The sequence below is a fragment of the Tiliqua scincoides genome, chromosome 1 (assembly GCF_035046505.1).
Source record: "Tiliqua scincoides isolate rTilSci1 chromosome 1, rTilSci1.hap2, whole genome shotgun sequence".
In the NCBI taxonomy this organism is placed as follows: domain Eukaryota; kingdom Metazoa; phylum Chordata; class Lepidosauria; order Squamata; family Scincidae; genus Tiliqua; species Tiliqua scincoides.
In genome coordinates this window covers 93,623,977-93,641,475 of record NC_089821.1, presented here as the reverse complement: position 1 = coordinate 93,641,475, position 17,499 = coordinate 93,623,977, and the positions used below count along the sequence as shown (strand labels likewise).

Genomic DNA, 17,499 nt, shown 5'->3' with positions numbered 1-17,499 from the left:
ATAGTATAACACTCTCATGTTAAAAGATGGCTATATTTATAGTATAGTGATGTATTTTTATGTTATGGGTATAAGAAAGTGCTGCTGTTTATAAAAAATATTAATACACAGAATAAAAAATTATTATGCATGCTTTTGGAAATGTACTTTAATTATGTTAGTCATCTATGCTGCGGAATTAAATTTACCAGTAACAGAATAATTTATATGAAATGAAAGAAAAATATCAGCAATGCAGCAAAGTCTCACCTAGTTTTTAAAAAACTAGGTCATATAAAAACAATAATGAAAATATCAGGCAGTGGTATTTTTCTAATAAGCCTATTCCATAGCGTTTACTAAATCTTGACTCATATAAAATGCATTGTCACAGTCAGTACCATCAGTTCAACCTGCACCATACTATAAATTCATATATAATACTTAGAAATTGAGCGTACAATGAGAAGTTTGCTTTTGGGGAAAAAAAAGGTAATTCTGTGTAACATGACACTGGGCTTCAAAGTAACTGCACACTGCATATTGCCAGTCTTATATATTTATTGGCCTGGATTTTAAGAAATGCAGGTGGAGTTCTACTTACACAATAGGGCTTCCCAGCTTCCTCCTGTCTGTTGCACATCTTCATGCGCCCCCTCCACAACTCCCCCTCCAGACTCCTAAAGAAGAAACTGAGGGAAGTAAGAGAGATAAACCCCTTTCCTCCTTGCACAAACAGAAGTACCTTCCACATTTGCAAGGAAAAATGTGGGTCCAAGCTATCAGGGAAAAACCAAGCAAATTCACACTCAAAATGGAAGCCTGCATGCCACATTGCGTGCCAGGACTCCTCTGTGATAGCCAGTATCACACTGAACTTTGCTGTCATAGTTGTCCTCCAACATGGCTTCTTGTAAAACACTGGACTAGGAGGATCTTGTTCTCACCTGGACATCTTAAGCTGTGACAGGGGAGGAAGTCAACAGCTCTGATAAGCATGCTCAGGAAAGAAAGAAACGGTGGTGGAGGAACTGGAATAGGAGTTAAGAGGAAGCAGTGGATGCCAGCAGATTGAGGAAGGTGGTGGGTGGATGCAGTTTGTGGAACAGCCCCTGCTTCCCTCAAGCATCTATTTTATGGCACAATCCTGAGCAGCAGGATTGGTGCTTGGTGGTACTTGTTGGACCTCAGACATCTGCTATACGGCAGTGAGACTAGTGACATGACATGATAAACAGCGGTAGGAGGCTTGGCTTAGTGGGAAGAGCTCTAAAATATGTTTTTCACCCACTCTAAAAAGCCCTCCTGCCCATCCTTAGATTCTTACTGGAGGTTGTCACATCGCATCTCGCCTCAACCCAGAAGAAACTGGCGATGACATCATCACCAGTAACTTCAGATATGTGGATCATGAGAAGTGCTATGGCAGGGGATAAATATTAAGAAACACTGATCTAAGGCTTCTGCACTGTAAGGTCTAGCATACCTTTGGATTTGCCCAACCAATCAAGAACTCACTTTAAAAAGATTTATTTAGAATAATACCTGTCAGGGAAGCAGGGGAGGAATAGCCCTTACTTTCCCGATAGCAGAGTGGCACGGGAGCGTAGGGAGATAGCACAAGAAGCAGGCGATCCCAAACAGAGCCAAAGAAGCAGACACAGGCTTGTTTGTTGCAGAAGCATGTATTGGTAAAAGGAGCAGGCAGAAGAGTAGTCAGTTAAACGGTCCAAAAGTCAGGGATACAGCAAGGCATAGTCACGATAAGCAGTCCAAGTCACAGAACAAACCAGCAGCACAACACGCAGAAACTCCACTATAGCAACCCACATTTGGTGTCTGTTCTTGCCCCCATATATACCAGGGCTAGCCAATCAGAATAGGGCAACCTCATCATCACAAGACAGTCTTGTGAACCTTTCTGATTGGCTGTCCAGTGGTGCATTGCACCACTCCACCATAGCCTACGTGATTCTGCACACATCCTCCCAGGTCACATGGCTCCCACCTAACACAGGTGCAGTTGATTGCTGATTACACACATATACTGTGCTGCTGTTCCTTTTTTTCACATTTCTTACCAGGCCTGGACATCAAGGCCCCTCCTGCCACATCCTGGCTTACAACAATTCAGGGCCTGGGATGCCAAAGACCTGATAATACTATTATTCTAAAGGATAAAATTTCATACAAGATAAAATATACAAGGAACAACAAACAGGAATGAAAGTAACAAAGGTTGCAATCCTGAGGCACCCTTGAGCCGGCTCAAGTCCCTTAAGTGCTGCAAAGCACGTTTGCGCCTCCTCATGAGTTGGGTGGGATGGTGCAAGGATATGTGCCAGTTCTCGGAGGCTGAATCCAGCCTTTGCACTGACTCTGTTGTTGTTGTGTTGTGCTGCCTTGTGTTGGCTGAGCTTGACTGACAAGGCTCTGGGGAGGGTGGGGAGGAGGTGGGAGGGAGGTGTTCCAGGGCAGGCAGAGGGCAGTGGAAGGCGGGGCTAGGACCCAGCACTTATGCCGGATCCCAACCCCTATTCCCGAGCAGTGTGGAGCAAGCTCCGTTCTTCTCAGCCTTATGCCACATCAGGACATGGCACAAGTCTGAGACCTATTGGCGCTGCAGTGGCTTACCCGGGGCTAAGTGGAAGAGTTTCCCCTTACCTCTGGCTGAATGGGGCCCTATCTTGTGCTGGATACAGCACAGGCCTCCTGGTCTGCCTGTTCCAGCACAAGATGTGCTGAAAGGCTCTAACTTTATCTACTGTACTTATCTGCCAACAGAAGTTCCAGCTTTGTAGGTTAAATGGATGCACACCTCAGGAAACTCCAGGAGGCAAATGGCAAGAAGGAGAAAGAGTGGTCACCAAACACTCCTCTTATATTCCCCAGAGGACTTGATTAAAAAAAAAGAAGATAGAACTTGATTGCCACCTGAGACCTCCCAGAAAAAGGTAAGTTTAATCTCATGCCTCTGCTAGATGTCTCACAGCTGTGTTCATTCTTATCCCTAATTTTGCCTTCTCCTGGCACCCTAGGATAAAGGAGAAAAAAGGAATGGCTTTCAGCCTTAACCCTACAGCCACTTGCTAAAGCACTTACCAATACTGTTTCTCTCTACACAAGGAATGGACTTTTGTGATCTACCTGTGTATACTAAAAGAGCGCCCATGAACCACAGCTCTCAGAATCTAACTCTGACAATGGGTCAATTCACATAATCAGTTGAGTTATTAGTTATGTTATTAGCAGTGTTGGCCTACAAATTGTGATTGAGGAAAGCAATTGCTGTCACTTGCCTCTTTTGCAATATTCAAAATGGTGTTTACTTGTTGTGATGCACTGCTACAAGCCACAGTGTGTTATAGCAAATAATGTGTTATGAATGAATAGGCTGCTATGGCCAAGCAGCATTTTGCCTCCCTTCTGGCACAGGGTGGGAATGTGAGCAAATATGTAAAGCAAATAGCAGTGCTCAACAGTCTCAATACCAAGGCTTTCCCATTCTGTGAAAAGAGAGGGGAAAAGGCAAGGCAAAGGCTGCCTTCTCTTTTGGAGCACAGGCGGCCATGTCCAAACAGGAAGGAAAAGAGCCATGTATGGGCAAGTTGGGTAAACTTATGATGCCCAATGTGTGCATTTGTTTTACTTATTCTCCATGGAAATTGCTCTTGTGGGTGACACTTTGTGCCTCTGAGCTTAAGAACACAGTACGTAGGAAATCAATCTTAAAATTGTACTAAGATGTGAAGAACTTTGGCAGTGCAGAGTGACTAACACAGTGCTTTTTATTTAGCTGAGGTACTGTTCAGGCAACATTGCTTTCATATTACAATACAGAAGTAAGCAGAAAGGACATGATTAAAAAATGTGCATGTATAAAGAATCAGAGGCTTCAATTTAGTTAATAAAGCGAATACCATTAAAACATCTTATAAAGATGTGACAGGCTTTAATAATGTGTTTTATTACTGAAAGCAGACATTGGTTTTCTAAACGAATCCTTCTATTGACAGAGAAGGTATATTTTAGTTTTCTCGAAATGGCATAGTTGCAATCCTTACTCCATTCAGAAACAGAATTAAAATAAGCTATTGACAAGCAAGTCAATACAACAACACAAAATGGCAGAAAATTATTTATATATGCCACCTAGGCTCGTAAAAGGGAAAGCACTTGTAAACTCCCTATGACTTCACACTCACCCCTACCAATTGTTGGTTGCCATGGCAAGCATTTGTCTGTATACTGCATATTAACACTGCAACACCATCCCCATTTCTCTTAAGGAATTAGTAGCTGATGTTTGGACTCTCTATTTAAGAAAATTAAAGGGTTTTAAATTATGAGTCTCACAGAAGTATACTACAACTGAAAAAGGATTTCTTGTACAATGTAGGACATAAAGCATACCTGAAACCTACAATTTATTTTTAGCTTCTGTTTTGTATGCATATATATTTCCATCTTACTTAGTAAGCCAAACTAAAACAGTAAGTGAATTTAGCATACTTTATGTTGATATAGAGAGAAGAAAAGTCTTGCTATTTGGACAGATAAAGTACTATTTTTTAACCATAAAGCTGCTGATAGATGTGTCTTATTTCTTGTGGAACTTCCTACCTGGCATGCAAAAGAGTTCTATTAATCTACTGATAACTTTCTATCATTAATAAGGTCTATGCCAAGTTATTTTCATATTTACTTTTAAAAGGATTATGATGCTTACTTATATTCCTACCTGATACTTGTAAACACAGTTATGCACATCATTTATCCTTACAACGTACACACAATGAAATCCATATATATAGTTATATGTAATACTGACCAAAATTCTCTATTTGCTGATATTTTCATAGGTGATAACAATAGCAGGGGAATTGGCTTACTTTTGAAGGGGAGTCTTACAAAATTGCAAAAATTGAGGGGGACATTACCTGTAGTAGTGCCTGCCTTTTAAACTGAAAAGGCTGCCACTCTGTTGGTGGTAGCAGCTGTTCTGTATGTCTTCCTTGCAGCTGGTTCCTGTTGCCCACCATTAGTCTTTCTGGAATTCTCCAATGCATTACAAAAAGAAAAATGGCAGGAGCCAATAGTCGGTTGCTGAGGAAACATGTGCCACTTCTTTTACTGCCACCGCTGACCATAAGAAACCTGCAGGCACCACTGTGGGCTACAAGAGAAAAGGAAGCTGTCTTCTACCGAGTCAGTTCAATGGTTCACCCAGCTCAGTATTGCCAATAGTGAATGGCAACAGCTATCCAAGGGCTCAAATAGTTTTTTCCTGCCTTCCCTGTAGATGCTGGGGATTGAACCTGGCCCACCTGCATGTAAAGCATGTGTTGTATTACTGAGTTAAACCTCCCCTTCAGTTAAGCCACCTACCTCTTCTCCAGAAGTTATCACAACATTTGTGTGTGTCTTCCCCCTAAAACTGATGAGGTCTTGAACATTCCCAAAACCTACCAAGTGACAAGGAAGTGCTGGGCCTTTATAATTTTGCCCAGCCTAGGTAAAAACAAAGTAGCCTATCAGTTGAACTTGCAGTATTGGTTCGTTCCCCCATATTACTATTTCTCTAGGCACAACCATATTCAAAAATGTGTTCTGTCTACCTACAGCAGGGTGCTTTTGGTTCGGATATCAGCAACACATTCTAGAGAAACTTTCTGAATAGATTTACCTGCTTTAACTTGAGAGAAAGTGCCACTCCAATGCAATGAACTGTTTTTTTTTTCTTTTTAAAGGCAAGACTTGTCTTTCAAAGATATCTTTTAACCCATTTGGAATCAAACAAGGAGCAAAAAGCCCTGGGATGTATATTATCATCTAAAGTGGCAATCACACTCCCTATTGTAACTAAGTATGTGAAATGGAAACACCCACATATACTTCCCTTGTTTTCACTTGCCTCCTGTTCCCCCCCCCCACTCTCGTTGTCTCCCTCAACTTTTTTTACTTTTTTGCCTAAAGAAATAAGATCACAGTGTTTCATGCACAATCTTGTTTTTTGCATAAAATAATTAAAATATTGTATAAAATTATCTTGCATTTGTCAAATTCTCTGTGGTTACAGTTGCTATCATCCTAAAGGAGGGATCTCCAAACTCCAGCCCTCAGGAGGATTCCATCCAGCCCATGCTGTTCTCCAGCATCTCTGGGCTAAAAATAGCTTAAAAGGTGCACTTCTGGATCTCCCTGCATGGGTATATACAGGTCATCCCTCGTTATCCACTGGAGTTCCATTCCATTCTGGAACCCCTAGTGGATTAAAAAAAAATCCGTGTATTAAAAAAAAAGTGGAAAAATAGATTTAAAGACCCTCTTCCAGGTTTCTTGCCCCTCTGTTGCTCCTAATGGAATAAGATTGTGCCTTGACATCTGCAGGGGTTTGATTCTGGGACTACCTGCTGACACCATCAAATGTGTTAAATAAAAGCAGTTTTTTAAAAAAGTACGTCCCTTTACAATTGTGGTTTAAAAACAGCTTCTCTTACTGTTGCAGAGAGGCAGACAGCAATTAGAAATGAAAAGGACCCCTGCCTTTGCCTGGCTCAGTAGAAGAATGGAATGATCGCTTGCATGACTATCTCTCTACGAGAGTAAGAAAAGCAGTTTTTTAAACTGTGATTTTAAGGGATGGATTTTTTCCCCTTCTCAGGAATCAGAACATTCCTTCTCATTTGTAGTGATCATTCGTGTTGAGTCAAAGCCATGTATAAAAAATCCATGTATAACAAGGTTGGACCTGTACCTCATTCAGTCACAAAAGGTGCTGAATGTAATGCAATGTAATGAAATGAAATTACAGGTGTGCCCTGGAATCTGCGGGGATCCCTTCCGTGGACGCCCCCACGCCCGCAGCCCCCCACACGCCTATTACATCATTTTAAACACTAATCAAGGTGAAAATCAGGCGGATTTGCACCACAGAAGTGTCTAAAATGGGCATGCAGGGGACGCATGTGGGGTGGAGGCAAGCCCTCCACGCCCTACATGCCCGTTTTTAAAACATACAGGCATGTGTTCTTGCTTAAACAGGTTGCGTTTGCAGCCAGCAGGAAGGAAGGAAGGAAGAGCAGTGAGGTCTTTCTATTGACCTTACTGGTGTTCCCTTTAATAATTCCAGCTGTTTTGTATATGCTTTTGCACCTGGGACAGTTAAAGGGAATACCAGTGAGATCAATACAAAGACCTTACTGCTGTTCCTTTCTTCCTGCTAGCTGCAAACACAGTCTGTTTAAGCAAGAACATGGGCCTGTTCAGTTTTTTAAATAGTCTAATAGGTGCACAGGGGAAGTGTGGGGAGTAGCCGCCACCCTCTGTGTGCCCTCATTGCATCATTTTTACAGATATAGGGGCAAAAATTGACTTATTTAAGCAAGCCAATTTTCACCTTAATAACTTTTAAAAATTATTTAATGGGTGTGTGAGGGGTACACACTGGGGGGAGGGAGTCCCCACATCCGCGTATACCTGAAACAGCTGACACAGGATCCGTGAATATGGGGGCCCATCTGTATTCCATTACATTGTATTACATTAGTCACCTCTAGTGGCTGGATGTGATATATACTGATGCTGAGAGATTCGAAATATAAATTAAAGTTAATGCAGATGTTAAACTTATATGGAGCAAAAAATAACACCCCCCCAAAAAAGTTAGTGATTTACATCATATATGGCGTGATGCTTTTTCAAAATCCATTTCCTTTTTCCTGTGCAAGTCAATTTTGCTCTCTGCTTCCCTCCTCCTTCCACTCCCACCCACTTACTGTATTCAGTGAAACTTTCAGTACATTGGTTCTCCATGTATGTAATATTTATTTTTCCGACCCTTGACACCGTGTCAGATATACAATGCGGCCCTCATACCAAAAAGTTTGGCGATCCCTATCGTAAAGGAACACAGAAATTCTGTTCACACAGTGCAGGATCTTTTACACAATGAATTCCTTGTGCAGGTAACATTTTGTATTATAACTTATGTCACTGGTTCCCAAACTGTGCAATGTGATGCCCTCAGGTGCTGTGGTAAACTCACAGGGGTGCAGCAGGATGTCCCCAGTGACTTCTCCTTCCTGCTTCTCCTGGGAGCTGCCATTATGGATCATGCAAGATTTTGTGCAAACCAAGAAGGCGCTAAGAGAACAGGAAAGAGGCTGCTGAGCAAGAAGCAATGTTGCCTAGGCAATGTTGCTGAATTTCAATTCCCTGTTATGAATTTATACTGTGCTACTCAGAATCTTGGAAAGGTGACACAATAAAGTTTTAAATAAATAAATAAATAATCTAGCCTTTGCAGACCAGACTAATCATAATTATTGGATGTTCAATGTATTCCTCTTCAGTCAAATGGAAATGACAAGATTGTTTTGTAAATCAGATCAAAACCACGAGTGTTTTACAAGACTACAAAAAGGGCAGTGACCCACTTTTTAATATGACACAGGCCTCTTCACTCAAGATAAAACTTATAAATAAGGTCACCCACAAAGTTCACAAGAATTCTGCTTATGTCTTAACAAGATGCTACTTTCCAATACTAGCACAGGGACATGAGAAACAAAAATGAATTTAAAAAATCAGTAGGATAATAATGTGTAATACTCTGACCATTTTAAATTAGTGCAGGGCTGGGCAAACTTTCAACTTTAGAGATCCTGGACCTTTAAGAATTGTATAGGAGAGGGAATTTCAGCAGGTGGGGTTTGTCATCTCACATATTTAATAGTTCTCCTGCAGTGGTTCCAAACCCCTTTTCATTTGCATTCCCCTTAGCAGCCTATTACCATAAATTGTACCCCTCATATTAGCTAAATGTTTGTAATTAATATTAATAATATAAGCTCATCTCCTCGGTATGAAAACCCATACTTCTTGTATTCATCACAGCATTTTCTCTTTTTATCTGTTTGAAGAACAGGTGTGTTGAAGAACTAGTGTGTTAAGCTAGAGGCTCTACATGTTACATACAACTTATAACATACAACTGGGTGTGTCCAATTCAATTCACAGCAGAGAGACAAGCAACAAGGAATGACTATGAGCAAGTGCAGCTGCACATAGTTGCAACCCTATTTGCTCAGAAGTAGAACCCATTGCTTTCCATGGGTGTTCTTAAGTAATGGTGCACTAATTGTCTCCTGGAATTTTGTTTCAAATGGAAACCAGGATTACATCCTGGTGTTTAAAAAAACAGACCTCTGCCAAGAATTTGCCAGGGGAACGCCAAAGAGAACAAGGTTTGCTTCATTTCAATGGATGCCTTTAGCCCTTTTCTCAGGAGGAGAATAAAAGGTTAACTTTGGCCACAGCTTGCCAGGGACGTTACCGTGGAGATTAACAGTCCTGTAATTATCTCTGCATTGATTCTGCCATGCCACACTTGCTTGAGTGATGCACAGGGAGGTGATGATCTAAGCTTGATTTATCGGTAGAAATTTCTTGCTATATGGGCAAGTATCTATGGCAGTGGTTTTTCAAACTTTGCAGGAGTTTTACTCCCTCAGTAAGTCTTTGTGGGGGAGGGGCTAGGGCAGCAATGCAATCCCCAGGATCGTGTCACTAAGGGGGGGGCGAGGGGGTGCTTGTGACTTACTTTATGTAGGCAGAGCTGCAGCAGGCTGCAGGAGGTGTGAGGAGCCTTCCACAGTGCTCCCCGAGGTTGAGGAAGTTCTATAACAGGCGCAAAGCACCTCCTGCAAAACGGAAGTGCTTTGCACCCGCTTTTTCCTAAGATTCCAAGTGTCGGGAAGTGCTGCAGAGGGCTGCACAGGGCTCCCCACACTTCCTAGCCTGCTGCAGCTCTGCCTTCATAAAGTAAGTCACAAGCACTTCCCCTGGCCCCCCATATGGATGCCATCCTGGGGATCGCTTCCCTGCCTCTCCATTCCCTCCACCCCTTAAAGGGATGGGGGACATTTACACAAATTGGTGGGTCATGAACTGTGCCAGTTTGAGAACCACTGTTCTATGGTACCTCTTTTTCATGGAGAAAAGGGATGGGGAGAAGAAGAAAGCATGAACATGTACTACCTAGTGGGACTTTAAAGTGTCTCATCAATATAAAACGTAAAAGCAAGTTGGTGGCACATGACATAAAACCATTTCCCTGACTAGTCACCACACTCTATCCACTTAGAAAAGTTCAGTGCAGTGAGTGCATTCATTTTGCTGGTATATCTTCCTTTCATCCCTATCACCTTGGTTTCTACCTGCTGAATTCTGGATGGCAAAAGCAATCTGGGTACTTCTCACTGTAGAACTGGTCATGGATTTTAACTTTTTCTCACATCTTTTCCCCATTTCTATGTGGATGGTGTCCTGGTGTCCTGATAAATAATCGGAATTAGAACAGATCATCTCAGGTTTCATTCAAAAACTAGCAAATCAGCGACTTGTAAAATAGTCTCCGCAACTGCAGGTTTCTGCTATTGGGAAGAGAGAATCTCTGGTTCTGCTTACTGCAGAATCCTTTCTCTCACAGGAACTCCTTACTACCACCCAGGGGCACCTGCTCATGGAATGAGAGCTACAGCTTTTGTACCCTTGTTGGAGAAAATTTCATATCATATAGTGAAATTAACATTCAGCAACATGTAGTACAATATTACGTTTTACATGGTTTGAATCTTCACTTTTGTTATGTCACAATGCAACAAGAAAGTGCAGCAACTACTGAAAAATTACTGCAAATGTGATTTTTCAATTTATAATTAACCATTATATTTTTCAATGAAATCTCAACATTTAAATACAAAACATTCCTTTAAATCTTCCCAGTGGCCAAAACAACAACAATCTTTTCCTCCACAATAAGATCATTTAAAGGATTAGTTCAAGGGTCAAAATGTAAAAGTTGGCAATTCCTAAATCACAGGACCATGGTTAGTATCAGGGCCTAGGAGAGGGGGGTAAAGGGGTTAATTTGTACCTGGGCCCAGGATCAAAAGGAGGGGCCCCAGAAAGTTCTTTATTCTGTCTTTAATCTGACTACTGTTTTTATGGCCTCTGTAATGTGTTTTTAAATGTTTTTATCTGCTATGTATTAATGTTTTTAAAATTTGTTTTTTTAATATGTTGTTAGCTGCCCTGGGTCCCGTTAGGGAGAAAGGCGGGATAAAAATAAAGTTTTATTATTATTATTATTATTATTATTATTATTATTATTATTCCTGGGTTCTTAAAATTTCCTATCTACTCAGACATTGTATAGAAGACTTGTTGCCCACACAGGATGTTGACAACACTACCACAACTGGGGATGCTGGGGACACTACTGATGCCACATGGGTTGGTAGACCTGGGCTCCAAGGACTTTTCCCGCTGTGTCTACCCTCCCTGTTTCACCCCTCCCTGCCCATCACCACCCTTTGGAAAGGGGCCCAAAAGAAACTTTGTACCCCCTGATAAAATTCCTCTCAGAAGCCCTAGTTAGTATCACACAAAAACACTGCCCTGCATCATACTGGATGTGCCCGCAATGAAACTAGTTGCTGCTATAGCCATCAAGCATTTAATTAACAACTGTTGCTCTAGAATTCTGGATTCTTTTTTCAGAAGAAATATCAGTTCTTCAAAAGCTGACATTTACAGCAGGTTCACTGATCACTAGGGTTAACTCTCACTTTGTCTTGCAACTGGATAGGTATTAGTATTGCAGCATTTGGGGTGTCAAACCCATGGTACTGAATGCAAAGCTTCTGTCAAACTTTGCCTAGTAATTTAATGTACAGGTTGAGTCTCATTCGCGAGGGTTATGTTCCAACTCACATGGATGACAAAAAACGCACGATAGCAAATCAATTTAAAAAACAAAGTCTTTTTGTCCTGGTGATTTAAAACAGCCTTGCTGACCTTTTTAGTGCACACAGAGTCAATCAGTCTCTCTCCAGGAGCTTAGGATTCAATTCCTCCCTTTACCAGGAGCCCCAGCAAGGGAGAAAGAATGGAGAAGGTGATAATCGCTGCCATTAAGCCTTCTTTCACGTGCTCAGGGGGAAGGGAGGAGTAAAGCCTGCATAGAGAATGACTGATGGATTATCAGCTGGCTCTCCTCTCTGGCATTATGAAACAACAGTTTTCCTTTAATTTAAAGGGCCCTTCTCATCAGCTTCGAGATAGAAAAATCTGTGGATACTTAGGTTACACCTGTAATCAGTTGTAGGACTGTCTCTCTGCAACAGTAAACAGCAGTTTTTTAAACTGTGATTTTAAACGGGTGCATTTTTCCCCTTCTCCAGGGATCAGCACATTCCTTCTCATTTGCAGGGGCCATTTGCGTTGAGTCAAATCCATGTATAAAAAATCAGTGTATCACAAGGCTGGACCTGTACACACTGAAAAGGGAAGGGTTAAACAGGAAGCCCATGTGACCTTACAGGGAAGATTCAAATAGGAAGATTGACAATAGCCTGAACAGCAGCTCACCACTGGTGAGCCTCTTGATGGAAATCAGTAGAACCAAAACAGAACTGTTTCCTAAATGTCTGGCAAGGAGACAGCTTCTCCTGACTTTTGTCAGATAGGATGGGTATGGTTCAGTTCACAAGTGGTCAGTCCTGTATTCCTGAACATATTTGTTACTTTGACTGACTGACATTACTAGTTTTGGACTGACAAACTGAAACAAACAGAATGAGAATGAGTCTTTGGTACCTCATGCTGATGCAGCATTTGTAATGGCAGCCAGAACCACAAAAAAATAAACGATGGTTAAAACCGAACTTTAGAAAAGTGCATACGTTTCTCCCCATCACTATTTTGAGTCCTTGTATTTTTCAATAGATAGTTTTATTACCTTAATATCACTTTATTATTATTAGCAGTATTTATATACCGCTTTTCAACAAAAAGTTCAACAAATGTATTCCAGTATGTTCTGCCTATCTATCACAGTTTTTTTCCTAAACCTATCTGCCCTTTGAACAGAGTTTTGTGCAAAATAACTCATTTTTCCACAAATATTTACTACAGTGAGAACTGCTGGCTAGTCAGCACTTCTGGAAAAACTGAGGCAGTTATTTATAAAACTACAAAAGCCTAGTTAGTATTTTTATTTTCTTCATAATAAATGTTGCCATGTTTGTGGAGCTCAATACTGAAAATTGCACAATATTCTTGGTGCAATGTAATTAGACAGAGAACTACATTTGTTTCCAAGTGAAGTAGAACAGCCCATTAGCACCCAACTTTGCTGCCAAAATATTTATTGATTTATTTTGCGTACTGAAGTTGTACTGGGCAAAACCAAAACTCTGTTATCAATAATGTTAGCATACAATTCAAACAAAACCTATCAAAATTAAAGGTTCATCAAGAGGAAAACACCACTGTCTATAATACAAGACTGATAAAATTTTAAAAGTTACCAGTATGATAATCTGTTATTCACAATATCAAATTATCAAACACTAGGATTTCGTACACTTGTTCTGGAAAAGTAACCAATGTTCAGGGAGGCATTCCACTGCACAACAGATGGGTCAGGTGCCATTACATGACCTCAGAGATTACAGCAGTGCCAGTTAACAAACTTCTGCAGAAAAAGAAATATGCACAACTCAGCATCACCTCCAACAGGTGAATTAGGAAAGTAAAGATAACAGCAATGGTGCAACAAAATAGCCAATTGACATACACAAGGAAACCACATTAAGTGCTGTGCCACCATGAATCATGTGTGCATGCCTCTTAGAGGCACATATATAATAGGGCATTTCGTTGACAAGATTCATAGCTATGGAGCTGTGAGAGAACACATATCCGTGTGAGTAGGAAATTGGTTCATTTCTCTGAAAGTGAGAAATACTGGCTGTTATCTCTAATGGACAGACATTTTATTTTGAGGGGGTTTGATTTTGGACTGAGTGATGACTTGGGTGATTGACTGGCCTTGTTATCCGATCTCTCATCAACTGTTGTTCTAAGGGAATAAAGTTATTGCCTACTGCATCCTGAAGAGTGCTCAAAGCATACTAGTACTCAAAGTAAAAAAACCTAAGTCGAATAAAAAAAATCCTTTTTCCTACAGTTACAAAGGTCTATCTCAAACCCCTTTCTTTCCTTATTGCTCTGTAAATGAACCAGTATAAGAGAAAATAGTGATACTGGCCCTGATAAAAGGATCAGAGTCAGGATCAGGTTGACAAGCTGCTGTTACTCCTTGTGGTAGAACAGTCACTGCTGAGTTGATGAGCCACCACTGTGTATGAGAGGGGAGTATATGAGAAGAATGGCCAGCAAAGAATGGAGAATAGCCTGGAAAACCTTTCTGGATTTGATATATGGTAGCCTGCAGACAGCCAGAAGATAGAACCTATGCCTACCTACTCAAAAGTAAATCCCATTCTAGACAATGGGGCTTATTCCCAAGAAAGTGTGGATTATAGCCTGAGAGCCCAGTCCTATGCTTGCCTACTCAGAAGTAAGTCCCATTCTAGTCAATGGAGCTCACTCCCAGGAAAGTGTGGATTGGATTGTTGCCTGAGAGCCCAGTCCTGTGCTTGCCTATTCAGAAGTAAGTCACATTCTACTCAATGGGGCTTACTCCCAGGAAAGTGTGGATCACATTGTAACCTAAATCTCCTGCTTTGGCTTGCTGGGAAGACTTGCTTGCTGGGCTGTTTTGTTTCAGTAGGCTGGAGCACAGAGAGCCTGCACCATCTCAGTCTGAAGGGGAAGGGAATTCGGCAAACACTCCCTGGGTTTTTTAAAGCAATCCCCTCTGTTACTACCACGCCTGCCCCTGTTCTCGTGCGTGTAAGAGAGAGAGAGAGAGCGCGCCACCTTGCTGCATGTGTTCTGGCTACAGGTTCCCCCCCTTCCTGTCTTCGCTGGCTCAGGGACTCCAGGAGTCTTACTGTTCCTTCACAAGGGGAACCTCTTCCATGGCTCCAAGGCTATTTCCTGCCTGTGCAAAGTGGAGCCTTTTTGCAGTGTTTTGGGCTGCTTTGAAACAGAGGGCAACACCAGCGCTGGGCAAAGGAGGCACAGGTGTGTGCAACTTTGAATTCCCATCACCCCCCACTGTGTTGAGATAAATCCACAGATAAAAAAATTCATGGATAAATAGGTTGGACCTGTATTTAGCCCAGTCTGCTTTGGATGTAAAATGGTTAAAAGTCCTTGCAGATGAATTATGTACTGTGCATTGTTTATATAAAACATTTCTATTTGGTATTTTGTCAGGAAAATTATCCAAAGCTGCTTTATGTAAGATAAATAATGTCATAACAAAATGTACAATACCTACTTTATACTAAAGCTAACACCAGAAAAGGGTTAATCTGAGTCAGGGCTCAGAACTTGATCTGAATGCCATGGCCCAAACATAGAAACATGACCTCTGAGCAGGAACAGGGTGCTTTTCTTTTGCCACCAGACAATATAGTTCTAGGATTAGAAATTGAGGCAATATAAAGGCAGACTTCACTACTTGCCTATACAAAATTCTAACATATCCAGCTACAATATCCCACACCCCTTCTACTCTCTAGAAAAAACTTCAAGTAATTTCAGCAACAGAATAACTTTTTATTAGAGAATGTTTCAGTTTCATGAACAGAAAAACAACTGGATAGCAAATATAAGATCCCAGAACACGGCTACATACAGTGAGAGAGTATTGTCAGTCACAAACACAGATACTAAACTCCAGATCCTTCAAAAACAAAACCCAAAACTATTCAAACTTGTCTGCCTCACAGCCCACTCCTATTCCCTGCCATGTTACAGCATGCAGCTGTGCCAACAGAAAGTGTGCTGCATGCTATGGTGGGGTAGGCGATCGGACAGTCTTAAATCATGAAATCATTGTGCCAGCTGTTAATATCATCAATTAAAAAACTGCCATCTCTTTTTATATCCTGAAGAGATAGCTGAAGTACCTCTTCTTCAAAATAAAAAAAGTGATTACATTCTACTTTGTTGATGGTATAACAGTTAAGTTTCAAAGAACTACATGGCTACATAGTTCTTCTTGGTTCTTCTTCTAGTACATGGTGCTTCTTGGTACAGAGGTACATGGTGCATAGTTCTTCTTCTTGTACTTGGTGCTTCTTGGTACAGTACGCTTGCAGCTTTGCCCTCCAGCACTAATATCACCACTAATATCACCAAGATACCTACTTTACTAACTACTGAACATACTACATAAAACTGCTATGAGAGAAGGAATCTTGCCTTACAAGATGTCTTACAAGGGTGTCTCTATGCTGTCTACAAATGCTAACAGGAAGAGGGTTTGGAGGGCTAAGCACAAAGACAGCCACACACAGGAGACAGCAACAGGAGGGCTGCAATCAGAGACAGACAAGTTATTTGTGCGATGGGAGAAATTTGTGAACTATGGATAAGTGAAACCATGGATACAGGAACCACAGATATGGGGGGTGACATCGCCTGTACAGCTATAGCATAAACCTTTCTCTACTATGGCTTACAACATCTTCCCCACATGTGGTAAACCAAACAGCTGTGCAAAAATAAGGCCTAAATCCTAACCAACTTTCCAGCACTAACATAGCTACGCCAATGGAACATGGGTTGTATCCTGCAGCTGAATGGCAATCCTAGAGGCCCCCTTAAGGGAAAGTTTTCTCCCTTACCTTGGTGCTGGAAAGTTGGTTAGGATTATGCCCTTCGGCAATCAAAGGAACAAGTACCTGTAAAACAAAAAAAACTACTGCTTTAAAATAAAATTATTCAAATTGAGTACTCATACGAAGACCATTTCAACTCACTATACATAAGCACCAACTTTACATAGTGATATTTTATGTAAGTTAACATATTTAATACATTGTACTTTGAATACAGAATCTGAATGGGCTGTTACTTAACATGAATTATTTTTCCTTACCTTTTCTATGTAATATCTCAGATTTTAAATGTCTTGTTGGTAAAAAGTATCATCTTCAACAATTACTAAATGCTTCCAGTAATATGTTCTATCCATGACAACCTGAAATATGAAGATTTAAAAATTAAGTTGGTTAAAGTATAATAGAAATTGGGCAACTATCTTCATACACACATTTTTGTCGACATCATTCATGGAACAACTATGTACAAATTCTCATCTTTGAATGCAAAAGTCACATTTTCATTTTAAAAAAAGTCAGATGTCTGTATCGTACACCTTCCAAAATACAGATACTTACACATTACACACTTTACACACATTGCATACTTACACACGTTAAATATTTTCATTCTATTCTAAAACAACATTTAAATCCAGATATTCATTTTGCCAAAAATATATTTAACCTTGTTATACATTTAGAGAAAGTTATACTACACTGCAACTATAGGATGTCTAAAGAAAATGAACACACAGTATCAAACTTACTATGCTATAATTCACACATATACTGTGTATGGTGTACACAGAAGCAGATACATGACCCAGTTAATTAACTCGTAATGAATTAGACCAAGTGCTTGAAGTGTTCCCCAATGGAATCTATACACCTCTGTATAGTCAGAGACACTTCTGACTAAAGGATAAGA

At 40.7% G+C, this 17,499-nt stretch overlaps 1 protein-coding gene across 5 annotated transcripts in view; it reads right to left on the bottom strand.

Moving 5' to 3' along the window:
- Window positions 1-17,499, bottom strand: part of MBD5 (methyl-CpG binding domain protein 5) — a 139,656-nt gene that overhangs the window by 70,411 nt on the left and 51,746 nt on the right. For 4 of the 5 annotated variants that reach the window (XM_066611943.1, XM_066611946.1, XM_066611947.1 and 1 more), the window contains exons 2-3: window positions 16,847-16,948; window positions 584-659 (exon numbers count right to left, since the gene is read on the bottom strand). The gene's annotated coding sequence lies outside the window, so the exon portion shown is untranslated. The remainder of the gene's footprint in view (window positions 1-583; window positions 660-16,846; window positions 16,949-17,499) is intronic. The other variant, XM_066611944.1, reaches the window with a different exon arrangement.